A 22,563-nucleotide genomic window follows, 5' to 3' on the forward strand; every position below is an offset into this window, starting at 1 on the left:
AGGAATGCACATTTTCGTTTCACACCTTCACCGAAAATACTTAATTTCTATATTCTAATTATATGCTGCCAATTAGTTTGTTTCGAAAAAAGTATAATATTAATAATAATAATATATTAATAATATTTATATCTGAATCAAGAACGGAAATAAGAAAATATAACTTACAAAAATAGCACACATAATAAAAATCACAATACAAAAATCCTTACAATAAACATTAAACATCAAAAATTTGAACTGAAAAATTTTGAAATAAATTATCTGGGCATTTGGTTGCGACAAATAGATCAATTACATAAAGCACGGTGTAGTTGTTGCTTTGCAAAAATTTTGACATTACATCAATTGCTGTCTTGGTTTTTTTAATAAGTATTTGATTAGTGAGTGAACAAATAAAGCGCGTTAGTAGATAACACCAACACATTGAATTTGAGATTTTTTTGTGGTTGCAAATTTGTCGTTAATGTGACTTAACTGTATAGTTTTCTAGTAAAAAAATGTGTTTTGTTTAACGCTTTGGTTTCAGTAGCTAAAAGAAGTTAGAAGCTTTATTGTGACTGGGTATTGTTAGAAAATGGTTCAGTTTCATCGAAAATCAAAAAAAAAAAAACAAAAAAAAAAATAAGGAAAAAAATAAAATAATATATAATAAGCGGCATTGGCAAATTATATAAATAAATTTGCTGAGTTGAGCTTAAAGCTTAAAGGGTTGTGGCTGTCGGTTTTGAACCAGAATATTTTTCTATTTCCTTTACTTGGGTTTTCTAAGGAGAAAAAGAGCATTTTTGATGCAAATAATTTGTATTTTATTACGAAAGCTTTTAAAAAGGATCATTAACATATTTATAGTTTTTTAGTTACCTATTTTATTTATCATTAAAATCTGCTAGATTATCTATTCTCTTAAAAAATCATACTCGTTCTCTTAGTCCTTAAGTTTCTCTATTAATTAGATTTCTTTAGAAGATTTAGATTTAGATTTCAATAGAGAAAAATCTAATTTGTTTTTTTTTTTGGTATATCGTTTTTTATTCCAATAAAGTGCGTAAAGCTCGTTTACAGCTTTTTCGAAGGTGGTTTTTTATGAAGTTTTAAAAAGTTGCTACATACAAATTATTAAAAAGGGTTTCGTTAAAGAAATATTTAATTTACTTCTGATCCAAAGCTTCATAAAAAGCTCTTATTATATTAGTTTTTAAAAGCTTCTAGTTAAGCTCGGGCTTTCTTAAAGCCGCTGGTAAAGAAGGTTTTGATCTTCTCAACTTTATTCCATTGCTAAAAATAATTTCCTTTGGCCTCATGTCGCCTAAAAAACTGAAAAAGGTTTATAAAAGCTTGATTTGCATGTCTATTGTACTGTCCAAGCAGCGAAGCTTTAATGAGGCTATAACTTGAGCTTTGTGTTAATTTAGGCTTTCGATATTATATGGGTGCTGCTTCTAGAAATTTTCGTGTTCATACCGCGACTTTTGAAGACGCATTTGTTTTAAGAAAAGCTCAATAACAACTAAAAATTTACTTTGTGTTCAATACTCGCTGTTGTGTTTTCCTAAGCTTCTTTCCAATAAGCATTTAAATATACTTATAAAAGCATTTTAAGCACGATTTTTGAGTGTTGTTGGAAAGTTTCGAAAGCACAGTAGTGTGCTTGCATTACATATTTACATGTATTGAAGAGGGTTTCGTGATTCAGTTAAACGTAGCTTCTTTTTATGTGAAATAAAAATTGTCTATGGTGTATTTTGTGCTTGAAAGCATCAAAAGCTCTATATGAAGATCTCAAAAATTAAGTTCAGTTCAACGAGACGAAAAGTTAAGCCAAAAATTATATAGAAAATTCATAACACTAAATGAAATGAAATGAAATTCAATAAGTAATAAAAGATTGCTTGAGTTTTTGAATTTTCTTAGTAGTTAGTTACGTTAAGTGAAATTATGAAGATTTATAATTATATACAATACAAATATATACTTCAAATAAATAGGCTTACTAGTAAAGCTTTCTTTATACAAGATAAGGAAGGGAAATAAATTGGAAAATTAAGATAGAAAGGTTTATTTTCAACAAGTTATTAGTAAGTTTGTAAAAGCGCAGTGGGAAGTTTTTGTTGTATTTATTTATCAAATATTTTCTCGACTTTATTTAGTCTTAGCTTTAATTGCATTGTAGTAATTCATTCCTTTTTTCTTTCTTTTTTCGGTTCTCATTGCAGTTGAGGTAATTGTAGAAGTTGTTAAAGAGAATATAAATAGTAGTAAGTAAATATTTACTGAAAACCAAAAAACCAAATGAACAGCGCAAGAGAACGTAAAATGTTATTGTATTTGAATTAAAAATTAAATATTTAAATTAATTGAAAATATATTCAAAGCTAAAGCGCAACTTAACTTTTTATGTTATACTTTTAAAATGCATACCAAAGTTCGCTAATAATGTTTTAAATCTGTTAGTTAATTTCGTGTATTAAAGAGTTTTCACAGTAAAAAAGTTGGTGTAATGATTCTTGAGATTTAATAGTAAAAAATTGATGGAATGGTTCAGGTTTGTGTATGAAAGAGCTTTCATAGTAAAGAAAGTTGATGGAATGATTCAGGTTTGTGTATGAAAGAGCTTTCACAGTAAAAAAAGTGGATGGAATGATTCCGATTTGTGTATGAAAGAGCTTTCACTGTAAGGAGAGTTGAAGGAATGATTCCGGTTTGTGTATGAAAGAGCTTTCACTATTAGGAGAGTTGAAGGAATGATTCCGGTTTGTGTATGAAACAGCTTTCACTTTGAGAAAGTTTGATAGAATGATTTTCAAATGCTTTAATAGATGCTAATAAAAATGAGGGAAATCGCTGTGAAGCTACGAAAAAATTACTTACAATGAGTTTTGGAGAATATTACTCGATACGTTACTTGCAAATGTATACTGCAATCAAATAGTTTTCTTACAAAAAAGTTCTACAGGGTGGCTAAAGTGAACTGCAATTAATGCATCTGCAGCTTAAATTGTTTTAAGAGGCTATGTCTAGTTGCAACTTTCAAAATTAATCGATTTTTTTCCGAAGAAACATCTATTTAATCCAAAACTAGCTGTTTTATTTACAGAAAATTAAAATTTCGATTAGTCGCCATTTTGCTAAAGTTTGTTTTTAACCTTTCAATTGAAAAAAAGATGATCCAATGGTTGTTGTTGTTAAAGTGCGTGAGTATTCCCACTGAAAAGACTTTCTTTCTCCCCCTCTGCCTTACAGCTTCTGCAGATAGGATTGAAAGGATGGCTAAGTCTGGCTGCATGATCGCGTATCTTCCAGTGACCTGTAAGGGTTGCAGTTATACGTGAGACGTAAGGCGAGAGGTGAGAGGCGAGAGCATCCCAGCAGGTAATTCGTCCGCTGGATATTGTATGAATGCCATCTCTTTCTTGTTGCAGTGCATGCAGTTAACTGCTCCCACCTTTTTTCGGCTAAAGTGTGAAGCAATGGATATTTTTATTGTGTTGAATGGGGTATCAACTGCTACCAACTCTGCTATGCCTAGTGCCGATTTCTTGCTAGCTCATCTGTAGCTGTCCGGGGTTCTCTAGAATCAGACTTAGACAGTTGGGCTGCTATGTTCCGAGCATGGATAAAGTTTATACTTTTCCTCTTCCGGATCGCTTAAATTTCACCAAAGAATCCAAAAGATTCGCGAAAGAGTGACCTCGAACCAATTACGAGAAAAAAAGGTAAATATCAATAAAAAGCTCAACGAATTAAGCTCAGTGTATGCACTCTTAGATGGTTTCGAACACGTGTCCTACCGAGTGGTGGTCACGCGTAAACTCATGAACTCAAAAATTCAGTACTTCTTTGCGCTTTATTCGTATGAAGAATCATAACAAAGAAATTGGTTCATTGATGTGAAAATGATTATATTTATAAATAAATAGCGCTTGCATCCTTTTTAGGTATTTGGCCACGCTCTTCCTCCTATTTGTGCTGCGCGTCTTAATTTTGTTTCACAGTTTTAACCCGATTCCGAACGGCAGATATTTTTTATCAGGAGCTTTTTCATGGCAGAAATACACTAGGAGGTTTGCCATTGCCTGACCGTTTTTAGAAAAAACTTTTTCTTCATTTTGGGAAATTCGAACTTACGTCCTCTTTGAATTTCAAATGGTAGTATCGCACCAGCCCATTCGGCTATGGCGGCCGTTCGGATATAGATGAAGGTAAATTGGTTTCTCACTTCGTTAGATCACATAACGCGCTTTCAGCGTACAACCTATTTGCACAGTTAAGACTTTAATTGGGGTAAATTTACCGTACAAGAACTCAATTAAAGCCTTGTTATTATAAAATCGTTCAATGAGAAGAGCATGGTCAAAGAGGAAACGAATCGTCAAGCTAACAAAAAAGAGAAAATCCATCAGTGGAAGGCGAAAATTATATTGAATGAGTAAAAGAAAAGTTAAGTAAAAACAAAAACCAAAAAAAAAAGAATTATTACATTTTTTTCAATTATCAAATTCCTTTAAAATCATACAAATATAATAAGTTGTATAATTATTATAGTATGGCTTGATGGAATCCGTCCATAATATACATACATACATAAACGTGTGTAGATTTTGTGAAAATGGCGCAAAATGGAGTGTACGAATATATCACCTTAATTAGTCTTGAAAAAATGGACAATATAATATATGGTGAGTAGTAGGTTTTTATCAAACTTAGTAAGTATTATTAATCTCTTAACTACTTTCTACATACAATTAACATTTAGAAGCTGGAAATGAAAAAAAAAAACGAATTGAAATTGAATGAGTTGTGGTATGTAAATATTTAACATTCTAAAACATATGTACGTTTATATGAAAATGCTTCACGTGAAATTCTACATGATATATACAATTATTTGGGAAGCACATTAAGAGTACAGTACCCGCTTGTTTCTATAGATGATCGCTTTTATGAATGTCGGCCATTAGGCACACTACAGATACTAAATTATGAATACCCAATAAGGTGAACACAAGAAAAAGCCCAAAACATTTTGTACGCGAGGCTTTTAAGAGTAAACGAAGCCAATCTCGATTAAGTTAATGGGACACAAAAAATGCGTAACGCAATGTAAGGTTTGACCATCCGAAGTAAAATTTTCAGAGAAACTTTGGCTGTTAAACTTCGGTCATTATTTTTGCGTAAAATTCAAAACTGTGTATTTTGTTGCTGTACCTATATTTTTTTCTTCTAGAACATTTCATTTATGTGAACAATACCCACCTGAATTAGTTCACCTAAATAAATGGGTTTTTCTAGGAAAGTATGCAATCATCCCAAATCTTAAATATATTCTGAAATTTTCATAGCTTCAAACAGTACAATGAAGACCACATACACCCTTGAAAGTTAAGTTTAAGCTATTTTTCTTCTAATTTGTTTCATATAGAAAAGCAGCATCACAGCTTTATGTGGCTCACCCATTTTTTGATTGTCTCGCGCCCAACTCACAAAGCAACATTCAAAGAATTCAAGCAATTTGATGCGATCAGAGCAAAGAGCAAACCTATCCATCTCTACCCATCCATATCTCCCATACTAATTAAGAATAAGACGTCTCTAAGTGTATGCAAACACAAACATGGTTTGGTACTTGTGTGATACAAATCGTCATTGTTAGTGCAATAATTTTTCGATTACTCAAATTTATTGATTTTCAATTAATTGTAATTTCAAGGTGGCGAATTATGTCTTGTGAAGTCTGAAGTACTTAAATGTATCCATGACGTCCATACATTAGGATAGGCCGCTTCTTTTTAAGAAATAAAGAAATTCACAAGGTATAGTCCACTAGATTAGAATGCTGTAAACTGCAGGCTAGAAAGTAGTTTGATGAAAAGATAAATAAATATCTGAAAAAGATAAAATAAGATATTGATTCTTAGAGTAGTAAAAAAAAGGCACACTGTAACCTAAAAACTCTTTTGCTTCCCGCTAACGTCCCTAACTCCCAATAGTCAAACAACTTCGGATTTTCCAATTAAGTATAATTAGTAGCTAAGGAAGATGCCACCACACTTTACACCGATGGATCCGAAATGGATTGCGGCGTCGGAGCGGGTGTATATTTGAAAGACCTCGAAACTTCCAAGTCCTTTCGCCTCGGAAATATTGCATGGTAGCGATTTAATGTATAATTTTTTATGTGTGCAATTTTGTATGCTCCTAAGTGTTTGTAAATATGAATGTATACTCCTATCTGCTCTTGTCATTTACGCTATGCCACTTACAATTGTATTGCTTTTGTTTTTGTACTCACGCTGTTACATACGTGGGTGCTCGCCGCCTTGCATATACATAGCAATATAATCGCATCGCACAAAGCTGCTTATGTATGTATGTATGAGTGTGGCCGGCTATTTAAACAACGTACTTGCATGCATCGGAACATTGTGAAGGTCATGCCAATCGATGACAATACAAAGACAACAAACAAAACAGCAGGACACTTAACTACTCACCAAAGTGCAGACGGTTGTGGCGCTAAGTAGGGTAAGGACAGTGTGCATGATACGTGCTTTGCAATGACAGCCACAACAACCAGCAGCAGTTGGAGTGTTGTTATAATTTAAAGCTGTGAGAGAGGACGGTTTTTGGAAGATTTCATTTAAGGACATTCATGCATGAATAAGTAATGTGTATGTAGTAGTGGTTGTGATAGCGACATTTGCAGTTTAGTTCCAGTGCTTCTTCTTATTATTATTTATTGTACCTTGCCAACAATTTGGTTTGTGTTGTGTTTGTTTTTGAATGAGCAGCAGGCATTGCTTATACAACGCCACCCTTAAATTTGGCCACTTTTGCTGTTGCGTATACGCAGTGACACATACTTTTGCTCTAATATAAAATAAAATTAATAAAATTTTTGGAATATTGACTAGTTGACTAATTAGTGCTCTCCAAATGTAGAAAAAAATATATATAAATCAGAGGTCGACAAAATTACTCGTGCGAGCCGCGCACTCAACACACGCATTCTTACGCTTTTAAAATCAATTATTGTTATAACAAGAACGAAGCAACTTAAGCAGCAACTATACTAGTAATTTTTTTATGCTGCAGTTGACATACTTGGATATATGAATAAAATGACTGAAAAAGAATAATGAATGATTCCGAATGGGTTTGGTAATTTTATGAAGCGAAATATATTTTTATCATATCAGGCCAGTCCATAAGTCCGTGCGTATTTTACCCATAATTTCACTTTTGTACGATTATTCGCGGAATATAACGGAACTATTTATATTTTCTTTGATATATTGTGTATTCAACAAGTGATTTTAATCGCGCATAGAAGCACGTGTTGTTAAAAAATAAAATGGAACCTTAGAACACGTATAAGAGGCATATTTTGTATGTTTTTTATAAAAGTGGTAAAAATGCAACAACTGCGCTGCAGACATTGTAAATAATGAAGGAAAATATATTATTGATTAATAAATACTTTAAACATCTTTTATATTCATTTTAAAACCACCTTTAATTAACTGATTTAAATTTTTTTTGTTCCATGTAAAGAAATAAATGAAATAAGACCCATTTTAAAAATATGCTTCTGACCAGGAATTGTCTCAACATAAATATTAATATATTATTATCTCTAAACTAGGTTTCAAAGTATATGGTTTTCTCGTCGTGAATTTAATTTCCTTTAAAATAAATTGGGATTTATTGCAAAATAAATGGTGGACATGTTTGGTCTTTAAATTTTTCTCTTTTCTCCATTAGGCAGTGCGATTACTCTTTGCTCACAAATCCACTTGTAAAGCCAATTTTCTCCTGTACCGCAGCGGAGCATGGGAAGATGCGCTAAATTGCTAAGTCAAGCACAAAGCACTGGTGGCTGTGCAACGAACAGCGGCACTCAGAGTTGCCTTAGCCTACTGCACCGACTCTGGCTCTACAGTTTTTGTGATTAGCGAGGAGATACCTGTCAACCTAATGGCCCGAGAATGAATGGATGCGTAGGACTCCAAAAAGAAACACGTCATCACTAGCGTCGTGGAATGGAGATGTCAAACCATGCAGTGGTGAGATAGCCCAAGGGACGCTGAACCGAGTGGCAGATGTACGGCAATATGCAGATGAGTCTAAAAGAACTTCGGAGAAGCGAATAACTTCTTAACTCAGTTCCTTACCTATACCACATAGACAAGGAAAGCGATACCAAGAGCATCTACTGCGAAGCGCCGAGCGATGACGCTAAAAATATCTCAAAAAATTTTTGTGATACGAATTCAAGTATGTTATTAAGTTAATGCATTATTTATTTACACTTTGGTTTAAAAAAAAATTTTTATAAAGTTTGATCAGATTAGAGACACTTTTCTCAATAGGCGATTTTTGATAAATCACGCGTGACTACTGTCAAATTAAATACATAATTTTTTCAGTAGGTGCTTTCCATTTCAATTCAACCCGGCTATTCGGGTCATGTTCTTCGATTTCGATGAAACTTAAATATGTTGCTCTCTGGTCAAAATAATGAGACACGTATTTTTTTGTTCGCCCGAAAAATTTTTTTTTCAAGAGTTATCGGCAATTTTGTTTTTCGGCTCAAACTCGATTTTTTTTAATTATATAAGAAAAAATTTTGTTTAAATGCCCATAACTTAGTCAAATATGAACCGATTTTAATAATTCTGGGTTCAAAATAATCGTAATTACTTACACGAACGACTTCGTGTAGAAACAATTGCAAAAAAGTAGTTGAAAATTTTTTATTTAGCAAAAAAAAATTGAAATTTCTTCGAAATTCAATATTTCAAAAAGTGTATTTTTGTTTTTTTCATATCTTTTTCCTAATCAAGAGGACACCTCAAACTTCAATTAAGCTGAATGCCCAGTAGCTAAAATGAGTTGTTATTGAGTAATGAATTTTTGAGTAAAAAACCTGTTTCGCACTATTTGTTTTTTGCAAAATAAAACATTTTCAACTACTGTTTTGCAATTATTTCTGCATGAAGTCGCTCGTGTAAGTAATTACGATTATTTTGAATGCAGAATTATTAAAATCGGTTCATATTTGACTAAGTTATGAGTTTCATCGAAATCGAAGAACATGACCCGAATAGCCCGGTTGAATTGAAATGGAAAGCATCAGTATTCATTGAAATTTCATCACGGAAAGACTTGCGTCTCAACAGCATATACAAATCGTTCAGCTGTATTTCGAAAATCGATTTTCTGTGAAAAGCGATGAGGCCCATTTTTTACTAAATGGCTACATCAATAAGCAAAATTGCCATATTTGGGCTGAAGAGCAGCCCGAAGCCATTTAAGAACAGCCATTACATCCATTGAAAACAACTGTTTGGTGCGGCGTATGGGCTAGAAGAATCACCGGCTCATATTGCTTCAAAGACGAGACTGACACCAATGCAACAGTGATTGGTGAACGCTATCGCGCCATGATAGATGACTTTTCCATGCTGCAAATTGAAGTCCGTGACGCTACGACGCTACTTGCTTTCCAGCCCGTGAAACAGTGGATTTACAGCGTCGTCGTTTCAGTAAGGAATTTATCTGTCGCCTCGGACCAGTGGAATGTCCCCAAGGTCGTGTGATATCACACCTTTGGACTTTTATTTGTGAGGATGTGTAAAATCAAAATGCTTCATGGATAAACCAGCTTCGATTGAGGCATTGAAAGCTAACATTACTAAAGTTATGCACGAGATGTCGACTGAGGTCCTCCAGAGAGACATTCATAATTGGTATTTACGGATGGCCGAATTACGACGCAGTTGCGGACAATATTTGGAAGAGATTAAAATTAAAAAATAAATGTCATGAATGGTTCACATAAAAACAATAAAGATTGCCCAATTAATTTCGATTTTAGTTATTTTATTTCAACTTAAAATCGGATACATTTAAATTTATCACCCTTTATTCAAACTAAAGCTTAGACTACAATGAAATGACTGAATTAGTTTTAGAACAATAAGTAAAAAATGGAAGGAGTTTCTGATATTTTATAACTAAGAAAAAATACTTCCGAATACTTTGCTGAGGCAGTGTACATCTATAAGTATACTATAGGGTGCATTATATATATATAATTGCTGATTCCACCATTTTGTGTGTAAGGCCGAGCTCTTCCTCCTATTGGTGGCGTGCGTCTTGATGTTATCCCACAAATGGAGGGATCTATAATATTATGCCGAACGGCACATATTTTTTAGGAGGACTTTTTTTATTGCAGAAAAACACTCGGAGGTTTGCCATTGCCTGCCCAGGAGCGACCGCTATTGCAAAGACTTTTTCTTCATTTTGATGTTTCACCTAGTTTTGAACCTACGTCTTTCGAATGATAGTGACGCACCAACCCATCCAGCTACGGCGGTGCATTACACTCCATCAAAAAAAGAAAGGTACTATTTTGCTATCAGAATTATAAAATGTATTCCATGTTAAGAATTTGGTCAAAATTTCTTGGAGAGTTATTAAGATTAACGTGAGCTGGCCTGACTTGAATGTATCTCCGAAAATTTCATTATTTTGATTCTGTGAAAAAAAAAGTATAGAATATTTTTATGCAGATTTTTTAAGCTAAAACTCCTCTCACATTGAGAAAATTTTATTCAAAAAATATGTGTTAAAACCAAATTTTTCAAATATTCATATTTTTCCCAAATATTTTTCCGGAAGCCTTAGAATATAAAAAATTTTATAATTCCTCTCGTAAAACCGTCACTTGTGTTTGTGCGCCACCTTAATGTACATACATATGCCTCCATATAATGGAATATACAATAAATCGTGGCTATGTTTTTTCCACAAATGCAACCAGCACTTTAAGACTTAAATTTACTTTGCGTGTTCAGTCGCATTTGCTCAGCCTTCGTTTATATCACCGCCTCTGTTAAATTCACCGCCTGCAAGTGCTTGTGCTTGACTTGCCATGATTGCTGCACAATTTTCCGATCGTATTGTAGTTCTTGTTGTTTGTTTTTCCTTTTTTTGTTGTTTCAGAAACTTAATTCGCTTACTGGTGTGCTTGCAGGCAATCAGCGACTGATTACCAGCAGCAATAATTGACTGTAAGTCGCGCTGTACAACATAGTAGTTCATAGTAGTCAGCAGCTCCGCAAGGCTGTCTTGTATTTGTATATACAAACATACACTCGCGCTTTGCCATATAAAATATGCATTACTTTAATCGAACTTCAAATCGATTGTGAATGTTTTCTGTTTATATTTCATGTGCAAATGTGTGCGTCGTTCCAAATAATTAGTTTCGGTTTTGTATGAAAATAATTGATTTGAGTTTCCTTCGCTTTGGATTCCCTTTAGTATCAAGAATTTTTGTGTGCTATTTTAGACACTGAAAGGTCATGGTGTTCGAGCAATCAGTTGTCACTAAGGAATTATATTTAGCATAAGCTCTTGAAGTGGACTGGAATGCATATTGCTGTAAGGAAAGCAAATACAGGAAAATAGCGTATTTATTAAAAAAAAACTATTCAATGCTGACACTTATTAAGTATTCTTGCAGTTAAATAGGTATTGTTACGAAATTTCTGTTCTTGTCTGCCGGATTGGCAATTCCGTTGAAAGGTCTTATTGGCGCGAGTTCCATTTCATATTTTATTTGATGAGTATTTACGGGCCTTTGGCTTAGCTTAGGATGGTAATTTGCATACCAATAAAACATTATGACCAGGGCAACCTAAAATATGCGCAAAATTAATCATCTAATTTATCTCATTCTATCAATTCATCTCAATTTACCAACATCTAATATTCAGAATAAATTTTTTACTAAATAAAAAAGAGGTTGTCTGTAAAGTCGGTTTACTGACGGTAGTTTAACGTGACAACGTCATACGAAAATATTGATGGAATGGTTGCAATTTTCAAAACAAAATTTTAATTTTATTTGTTTGATAGATATTTTGCATGGATATAGAGAAGGTGGTAAATGGAATCGCAATGGAATAGGTCAAGTTACATTTACACAAACGTGAGAAATGACGAAACATTTATCAAATTCATGAAAGATATGTTCAATTTCGATTGTGCATCAGACGTTAATAAGTCAACAACACTAAGAGGCAACATCATCGATTTGCCTTTTTCAAGACACATTACACTCGAAACACCCCCTTTCATTTCCTACTTTTCCTATCATCTCCTATTCTCAACTGAGAAATGGTTCATTACCATGCACACAGGAAGAAGGCATGTGCAAATACAAATATGTGAATTTATATACATAAGCGCATATATATACATACATATACATACATATATATCCTCACTCAAGTAGTAGAGAGCCAGATGTCGAACGTTGTCGAACGCAGGGGCCGATTGTGCTCTTTGTCGTTCGTTCCGCACTCTCGCTTGCAGTTTAAGCAAGGTAACGACGAATGAGCAAGATAACGACGATTGAGCAAGATAACGACGATTGGACAAGATAACGACACATTTTTTCGTGCGTGCAGCCGGCTAAATCGAATTATAAGACGTTATCACGTCAAAATGATTTTGAGTGATGAAAATCTTTATTTAAACCTCTTCGCACTCCATTGTTTCTCAGTTCGTATACTGCAGCCGCCTAATTTATAAGTGTCAAATATGAATGACGTATGACAGCATTTGCACAATTAATAACTCTTTCGATGGGGGTTTGATTTCGCACCACAATGAAGTTAATTTAAGCGCTTAAAATATACCATTCAATTCTAAACATATACTCCAAAAATGCTTTTAAAATCTTTGTCAGCGTTAAGATTCCAAATGCTTTTAAATTTCATATACAGTGCGTTCCATAACTATAGCACAGGGGCTTATTGGCGCGTTTTCATAATTTATTTGTTAATTATATAATTTTCATAGTTTTTGTATGAAAAAATAGTTCATTCTATTACGAAAATAATATAAATCCAATTTCCAAACATTTTGCAAATTTACAAAAAAATTATTCAACCAATTTACATAAAAATTTCAAACTTTTTAATCAGAATTTTTCGAATAATTTGGAGTACGCAGGATTATAGCCCATTGAATTTCCGTACGATAAAGTGCACGTTTGAAGTAGTTCAAAATTTCTGTTAATTTTAAGTTTTATTTTCTAGCCGGTGGAAACAAGCTCGCACTTTATTGGGCAGACTAAACTTTATAAAAATAATTTTAGCACAGTGTTACGTATCAATAAAAAAAACTTTTAGGTATTATTTATTATTTTGTATTATTAATTTATTTTTCATTATTTATAATTTTTTATTTAAACTTATTTATTTATTATTAGTTTTAAATGCAAGAAAGAAATATTAATTATTTTGCAAAATACACTAAAATGTGTTCACATTTTTTTTTTGTTTTTTGTAAAACGAGAACATATTCCATCACTCGCGAGTGAGCGCACCCCAACCGATAAAGTTTCTTATACTCTTATACTTCACACATTAAGTTCATTGGTTTAAAGACACTTAAAGAAGAAATGAAATGTGTGAAAGTATTTAAGTCTATCTTTAAATATTATCTTAATTTTGTACCTCTTTTTCTTTTTAATAAAATGCAATAAAATTAAATGCAATTGATTATGATAGGATTTCTCTGAATTCAAATGTCGTCATCGTCCTTACTGATTATTTATTATAGTTGATGGTGTTGAATTACATAGTTACAAATAACCAGCGCAGATCTTTCCGAAATTTCCTTGAAAGTAACAATGAAATGACAGCAAAATGGTACTCCTTCCTGTTTCGAAAACAGATACATTCAATTTTATTCGATTAATTTTAGTCAAACTAATTTAGTAAAATGAACTTTGTTATTTCAAAGCAATTTTTTAATGCAAACTGTTTTGGTCTTCAGTAAAGAAAGAATTAATCTTAAGTATCGGGTTTTTTTAGCTGCATAAGAACTGTCGATAACGATAAGTTTGGTTTGATAGCTTTGAGTGAAAAATTCTGTTGACATATCTGCTCAGTAAGTTTGGGCAAGTCACAATGAATCGTTTAATCCGTTTGCGAAGTTCATAGTACACTGGTGGCATTATCGGTCCTTATTTCTTTCGAATTGAGAAAGAAGCAGACGTTCCGGAGCGCTATGACGAGCCATGCTGACTTGTTTCCAAAAATTAATCAGCTAAACATCGACGATACTTCGTTCCAACAATTCCAAAAAGACGGTGCAGTTTGCCATACAGCGCGCTTAACAATCGATTTATTGCAATATTGAAATCACCATTGACGCCATATGTCCGGATTTATTGAAAAAATAACCAAAATTGGACTGATCGAATTGGCTCATGTAACTCGTAGCCGCGGTGGGCATATGTAAAAATCATGTAAAAATAAAAAATAAATGGCAGGAAATTATCTACCACATTAAAAAAAATATACTCAAAAAATATAATTTAATAGTAACACTGGGCTATTGGAAGGAATAGTCTTCATTGGAGCGTCAAACAAAAACAAATGCTCTTATGAATACGAATAAGAATTCGAACGCGATTACTTATACGATTAAAACTCAAATTTTAAGTCAACTCGAATACGAATCCGAATATGAATATCAAAGTGTTTATTTGCACCTACACAAACACGAATGAGAATATCATAACAAATATGAATGAGGTGGTCAATACGAATACGAAAACTAATAAAAATCCGATTGAAAGTGCTGTGGGATATTCATCATCATTAGCATTATAGCCTTGTGCAGACCATTCCTTCTTCAATGACTGCTCTCCACTTTGATCGCTCCTATGTTGTTATTGTTGTTGAGGTGGTTGAACATTTATGAGCTGAAATGCTCCTAATTAGTGACCAGCACCGTTTTACTACCACTATCTCGTGTGATGATGATGTTGTTATTTTTTTTATTATTATTATTATTTTTTTGTTTCCAAGTCAGATCCATTTAGTGAGGCCCAAGTATAGCAAATCCTTTATCTCGACGTCTGAGATCTCCTTAATTGCTGGATCGCTCCTGTACTATGTCTTTACAGTGTCTTCTCTTCTTTTGCTCAGCCTTATACTATTTCGGGTCAGGTCCCCTTGTGTGATATCTCCAGGTTACGCGGACCTGAGTCCTATTTTTACACATTCTTGTGCATCGCATGTCGTTTCATATAGTATTTTCCATGTTTTTTGTGGTCTTCCTGTCTTTCTTTTTAACTCCTCCATTTGCAAGACTTGCGACAGCGCGTTGTCTTCTGGTCTTTCATAACAGGGCCGTGCCAGCGAAGGCGAGTGTTTTTGAAATTTTGCCCTACTTGGAGCAACTTTCCAGTTTGTAATTTGCAATTTCCGCAAGTCGACTTTGACCTCATCAATCCAGCGTTTACTTGCTTCCCACGTCCTCTTCGTCCAATTCGTTGTCTATACTGACAGCTTTGTTTTTGCGCATTGTGGGTGTGAGCGCAAATCTTATTCTTTGATTTTTAATGAAACGTATCGTATTTTCAAGATTTATGAACGCATCGAGCTCGTTATTATATCTGATTCAATATGTTCCGTTATCCAGTCGCAAGGGATTATCTACTTTTCGTAGTGCCTTTCATTCAAATCTCAGTAGTTGGGCGGTGTCTGCTGCCTTAAGAGTCCATAACTTGCTACTGGGTGTTAGTATGGGCTTCACTAACACTTTAAACATTTTCACTTTTTGAACTCTCGATAGTAATCGAGATTTGAATAACTTTAAATGAGCGAAGAAAGTTTTATTAGTGGCCTCTACTCGCTCGTTTATTACTTCAGATATGTCGGGATTACTATTGATATCGGCCTTAGTAGTTAAACTTGCCAACTCTTTCTATGGAGTTTTCGTCGATTTCAATATGAACTCGTGGTTATTAATGGACATATGAAATATCTGACCAAAGGAAGCTATAATATTTCTGCATTTCTATTGAAATTGAGTGAGACTGCCTATTATTCTAGGAAGTTTTTATTTAATACTAAATTTACTATAGATAATTTCGATGCACTATTAAGTTTGCCTAAGTAACTTAACACACACTTAAAGTAAAATAAATTTGGCTTTGCTTATCTTTTTTATTACATTTTGTCCATGATATCTTCCCATCAGTTGGTCATAATTTTGGCAAAATCAAACCAACAACTACTTTAAGTCACCAGAATTTCGTGGTAGTTGAGCTGGCTTTAATTTTCCATATCAATGATAGTTAAAATAATAAATCGAATTAAAGTATTAAAACTCGAAACTTTCATGCCTTTCGTTGAAGGGACTGCTCAAAATTACTTGTCACATATTCATGCATACATACATAACATAACATACATGCATACGTATAAACATACATTAAGACTGAAATCCATACCACTCCGTTATCCGCATATACCAGTACTTAAGTACTTTAGAGAATTTCATTATTCTTATCTCACGCAATGCGATTCCTGAGTTTGTGTGAAACACATTTACATGCACTCATAAAAGGAAATTCGTAAACACGCAAACTTGCGTACATAAACACACTCTCATGCACAAACACACCTGCATAGTAAACTCTCGTAATAGTTGTGAAACTGGTTAGCATATATTCGTACTTATGTGGCTTGAAGTTTTTCAGTACACGTGTCTATGCGCCTAAAACTATACTCTTTATCCTTCTACGAATTTTCTTCTGCATAGAATGTAAACCAGATAGTTTGTAATGGAGTTCATATTTCAAATGGAAATACTTAAACTTAATTGCCTCAAAAGTGTTTCCGTTCATCTGATTACTTGACTGACTAACTGGCTAACTCTCTACCAAGCTGTTGTGTTAATAACTGGTTACCTGCTAGTGTTGCATGGCACACATACCAACGCACACTGCAGTTCATACTGGTAAAAACAACCACGCCAAATAAGGACACGTGAGAGTTATTATAACGAGAAGTTTCTCAAGTTAAACTGAGTTAGGGAAGAAATATAACAAAAATACTCAATGAACACTTAGCAAACTTTTCTTCGCAATTCTTCATTCTCTCTTTAAATGCACGTGATAGAAAACCCTTGCTAGGGATCTACTGGAGTAAGGACACCTTTTGTCCCATGCGTCTACGTGACAGCGCAACTGTAACAGTTATTATCTCTAGCTAGAGTCACACATTAGAAAAATTACCATTTTCCATTTTCTTGAACTCCACTAGTAGAACTCCATCTCTAGCTAGAGTCGCATTAGAAAAATTACCATTTTCCATTTTCTTGAACTCCACTAGTAGAACTCCACGATAGAAAATGTAAACCTTGAGGTAAGGTTGAATTTACTGTTCTGTCCCACGCATTTTCCCGTGAGTAAACGCGAAAAAAGAAAATCAGTAATGGATTTCCAACGTAATAGTGTGATTGCATTATATTTGGCTGGAAAATCACAACCAGCGATTGTTTGTGAGCTCGAGCACCTTAAAGTAAATAAAGTTTTTGTTTATCGCACCATTACTCGTTACAATGATACTGGTAGAATCGCGAAACCTCAAAAGACTGCAACGTCACGTGAAATGGTGAATGAATCCCCGATAAAGTGCTAATCAAATGGCGAAAGAACTGAAAATATCTGGCAGTAGTATCCGCCACATATTGAAAAATGATCTCAAAGTCAAGCCTTACAAGATCCAAAAGGTGCATGATCTCACACCAATATAGCAACAAGTCAGACTTGACAGAGCGAAGGAGTTGAGAAAATTGTTCAAATTGAGCAATTCGTAAACTCCTAAAACGATAGGGTTTATTTGACCGACCGTTCATACGATTGGCCACCAGGAGGCAGCACCCACCACAGGTAATGGTTTGGGCCGCTGTAACCGCAGATGGGCGCTCTCCTATCGTTTTTATCGAGCTTAACGTCAAGGTAAAGGCGAAATGTTATTGGCAAAGTACTCTGCCGCTTCGTACTCTCTTGCTTCCGTGGGCAGACAAAAATTTCGTTGGCAGACCAAGGATGTTTCAATAGGACTCGGCACCGTCTCATAAAGCTCGAGTGAACCAAGAATGGTTAAACAATAATGTTCCGCACTTCATAGCGTCCACACTATGGGTTTCCATTATCATTCTCTTTGGGCCATTTTGGAGATCAAGTTTAAAACTAAAAGATTCACCAGTCTCGAGGCGCTGGAAAAAGCCATTGTTCGCGAGTGGGCCAAAATGCCACATTCGGGCAGCTTGCGACTCATTTTTGGACCGTCTCAAGGTCAAAGTCAAGGCAAAAGGAGGTCATATTGAGCAAAAGTAAATTGATTCTTAATTTTGTATTATTTTTACATATTTTTTACTTTGATTTGAATAAACGTAATTTCCCAAACTAAATTTATGGCATTTTTAATTGGTGTATACTTCAGCTGTCTAGTTCACAAGACAAGTTCTAGTTGATAAGAGTCAAATTTGATTGACGTACGATGCAATTTGCGAAAACTATAAATCTTCTGATAGAGTGATTAATTTTGCGCCACATTGTCTTAATCCCATGTTCCCATGTATAATACTAGCAACTTGCAGCTTGGTTCACACAAATTTATCGCAAAATAAGCCTTATAAATACAAAATTTACTATAATTAATGAATTATAATAAAAATGAAGATATTATAAAGAAATATTTTTTTGGATCATTTTAATACTATGGATATGATTGAACAGAATAGAAGATGAAATGAGTTCCAAAAAGAAGCTATATATACATTAAATGGTGGGTACATCCTTTTCGGGTGTTTGACCGAGCTCCTCCTCCTATTTGTGGCGTGAGTCTTGATGTTGTTCCACAAATGGAGTAGCCTACAGTTTCAAGCCGGCTCCGAACGGCAAATATTTTTATGAGGAGCAGAAATATACTTGGAGGTTTGCCATTGCCTGCTGAGGGGCGACCGCTATTTGAAAAAACTAATATATACATAAGTACTATTATTATTTCATCTTGAATACATAAGTATTATATATTCGCTCGCGGATTTCCCAAATCATCAAAACATATAAAGTTACTTTAATTATAACACAGGATAGAACTACGAAACATAATCGGCGGCCATGTGTAATGCATTGATATGGTCTAAATCGGTCACCTTAAGTGTTTGTCTGGGAGCATAATTCGACTGGGTACTGGATTGGTTAAATTGAAATAGAAGTTTCGTCTGTATTACCGGGATTATTGGAATCAAATGTTTACTTCAGCATTACAGCTAGTCAAATTTCCATACTCAATCAAATGCATTTTAACCGCATCAGCTGATCAGCAGTCTAGACCTATTGCATAATATTGGCAGATTTTTAATAATTATTATTATTATGTTTATGTGGCGGCATTTCGGGAGGGTTGAGAGAATTTAAAATGTGTATTAGGCGATGTACTGCCTCGTTGGTATCTGTGCGTATTGCATAGAAAGACTGGGCTTTCTCATAACATTTTAAAAATACTAAGACATTAACTGCATCCATCTGCTCATTGGTAGCTGATAATATTGCTCGCTCTTTAAAGCAGTCCACCAACTAAGGTATAAGATTGCTAATTTTATGCTAAATTTTCTCAATGAGATCTTCATTATTATGCAATTTTGCAAATACAAATATTTGTTAGATCGACGTATCCATTTTTTTAAGCTGCAATGTATTCATATACAGCTCTCTCTTCCTCTTCAGCTCCAGCTTCCCTTATGACTACTGGCGAAACCAATTGAAAGTCTCTAGAAAACAAAATCTTATAACCGCTTATTGCAATAATCTTCTTGCTAAACTTATATAACATATAGACCTTTATAATACATAGAAGCTTCATCTTAAATAATCAATCTACAATCACGTAAAAATTTTTAAGTAAAGTTTTCCTTCGGCCCATTACATAGACAGACGCATCTTCATCGGTGAAGTGCGATTTTAAACGCAGCATAAGTTTCTTGCGAAAAAAGTTGCTGCTTGATAATTTGGCAATTGTCGAATGCCCTCAAAGTCAACATAATCCACACCATCAGTCGAATCTATGTAGGAGAGTTAATAAAAATTGCACCTATTTAAACAGTGCCATTGTACAAAGCCGCGTGAGATTGTTGAACCAAGTCATATCCCAGGGTTTTTCAATAGGTGCGCCTCAACTTTTTTCCGATAGGGAGGGCGAACGACGCAATATTTTTTCCTTTTCGTTTGTCATTTGTAAACTTCATTAGTATACATTTCATCATGGAACGCTACACACTTGAACAACGATTGCAAATCGTGCAAATTTTTTATGAAAATAATCGTTCTGTTGCTGCTACTTTAAGAGCATTACGGCCATTTTACGGTCCATTTAACAAGCCGTCCCGTTTTGGGGTTATGTGAAGTCATTGGTCTACAGTAACAAGCCGGCGACGATTTGTGAGCTCAGAGCCAATATTGAACGCGAAATTGCTGGAATTTCGGCCGATTTATGCAAAAGAGTGGTCGAAAATTGGGTTCAACGATTGGACTTCGTAAAACGTGCACGCGGTGGTCATGCAAAAGAAATCGAATTTCATACTTAAATGTATATGTTCAAACTCGATAATAAAAAAAAAATAGTTAAAAAAGTCAAACCGTTTGTTTTTTATTCAAAAAAGTTCAAAAGTTGAAGCGCTCTTACTGAAAAACCCTATAGAATAGCATACATCGAGCTTCTACAGTTTGTGTTAGAAGAGAAGAAGCGGTTTTTTCTTGTAACTTCCAGATATATTTCGTTCTGCTTTTTGCTGCGTAATAGTCCCACTCAAGGGCTACGACGCCAGTCTAACTCAGGTTAGCGTCGTTCGAAACTTTCCCGTAAACGCAACCAAACAAAAATGAGTGAGAAGTACGTAAAGCGTTTTTTATGCAGGCATTCGAAAGGGCGGAAATTATCTTACGCCGCGACTGTAAAAGGGATTGACAAATCAAAAAAAATTGTTGTTGTGATGTGGAATCAGCGGTATAAGGTGTATGACTGGCTTGATGACTTTTTCGAGCGCGGCTTGAAGCGAGTGACGAGGATAAAGTGAGCAGGATAAAGTGATCGTCCAACTTTTTAAGCGGGACCCTTCTTTGTGACCACGCCAACCACAGTTCTTGCTAAAAAGGGAATAGATGTGAGTATTAATACCATCGAACGTTGACTGAAGGAGGCGCACATATCCTACCGTCTTACATCATCAGAACCACTGCTCTCAGGAAAACACATTGCGAAACAAGAAAATGGCGTCACAGTATTGGACTGGCCTTCCCAGTCCCCAGACGCCAACCCCATTGAAAATGTGTGGGGAACTATGACTGTTTGTCGACGAACTACGATGCCTGGCTATACTCGACAACGATGAAGGCTATACGTTTTAATGAGTAATTGCGACTCGTAGTTTTGTACATACTTTCATGTAAAAAAATTTTAAATATATATCTTTTACACTTCATGAGTAATCGCGGTTCTTTTTTTCTGCCACAGACTGTAAATGAAAAGAGTTTATTTAATACCTCACATAACATTCAGCTTTTTTTATGTCATTTCGATCCGTTCTAATGAAAAATCCTATACGAGTACAACCCCAAAGTATGCTAGTAAGACTATAAAGGTTAACTTTAATTATATCGACTACATTAGTTTTATTCCATTTAAGGAAGCTTCGCCGTGGTTACGAGTAGAAATTTATTTTAGATAACCTGAAGTGTCAATTAGGTCTTTTGGAAAAGTAATGTGACTGGTTGGGTTCCTATCACGCAACGACATACAAAAATCAAATCCTGACCCTCGCATTCTAGCCAAGTCACAACCAACAGAAATAAGTTCTACTCTGTGATGTATTCTTTTTAACTTTATTTTGAAAACGTAACATTTATTTGGAGTACCCTTTATGTGCATTATTGCGTCAGGCCAACAACAAAAAAACCAAATAAGCGCATATACAACTTTTCAACAGTGCATAAATCACTTGATTTGTTTATAATTTTGTCGTTTCATGTCAAAACCCATCGGCAATCAGCACTCAGTGCGCGCCAATATTTGTAAGCTTAGTTTTGCTTCTTGCCTGTGATTATTTTGTTGTGAAAGCAAAACACCGAAACAACAATGAAGCGAGTGCACAACACAACAAATTGAATAGAAAGAGGCAATGCAAACAAAAAGGCTTTCAAATATTGACTTGAATTCATACAACTAGACAAACATACAAATATTCATACATACACACACATATTATTTTATTTGTTTGTGTGTTTGCTTGTTTATTCTTTGGTATAATAAAATGCAGTTCCAGTGATGGCATTGAAATTTGGAATTATGCATTTTCTTGCGTACAGCCAAGTATTTTACTTACATCCATAGATATAAAGTGGGGAAAAAAGAGAAGTGAAGGGCATGGAGAATTTCTAGCTACAGGGCTAGCAAATAAGTGGTACTCGTATGGCAAAAATTTGCATTTGCCTTACAATTGTTAACTGAATGGCATGGATGTTTGTGTGTTTGTTTATATTTATTTTTGTTTATAAATGCATACATACACACGCACTCATACGTATGCACTCATGCATTTATTAGCATACATATTTGCTTGTGTAGTTCAATGTGTTTTATTTATCATTTGGCAGCTGCAAATTTGAATTAAATTTTG

The sequence above is a fragment of the Anastrepha obliqua genome, chromosome 5 (assembly GCF_027943255.1).
Source record: "Anastrepha obliqua isolate idAnaObli1 chromosome 5, idAnaObli1_1.0, whole genome shotgun sequence".
Classification (NCBI taxonomy): domain Eukaryota; kingdom Metazoa; phylum Arthropoda; class Insecta; order Diptera; family Tephritidae; genus Anastrepha; species Anastrepha obliqua.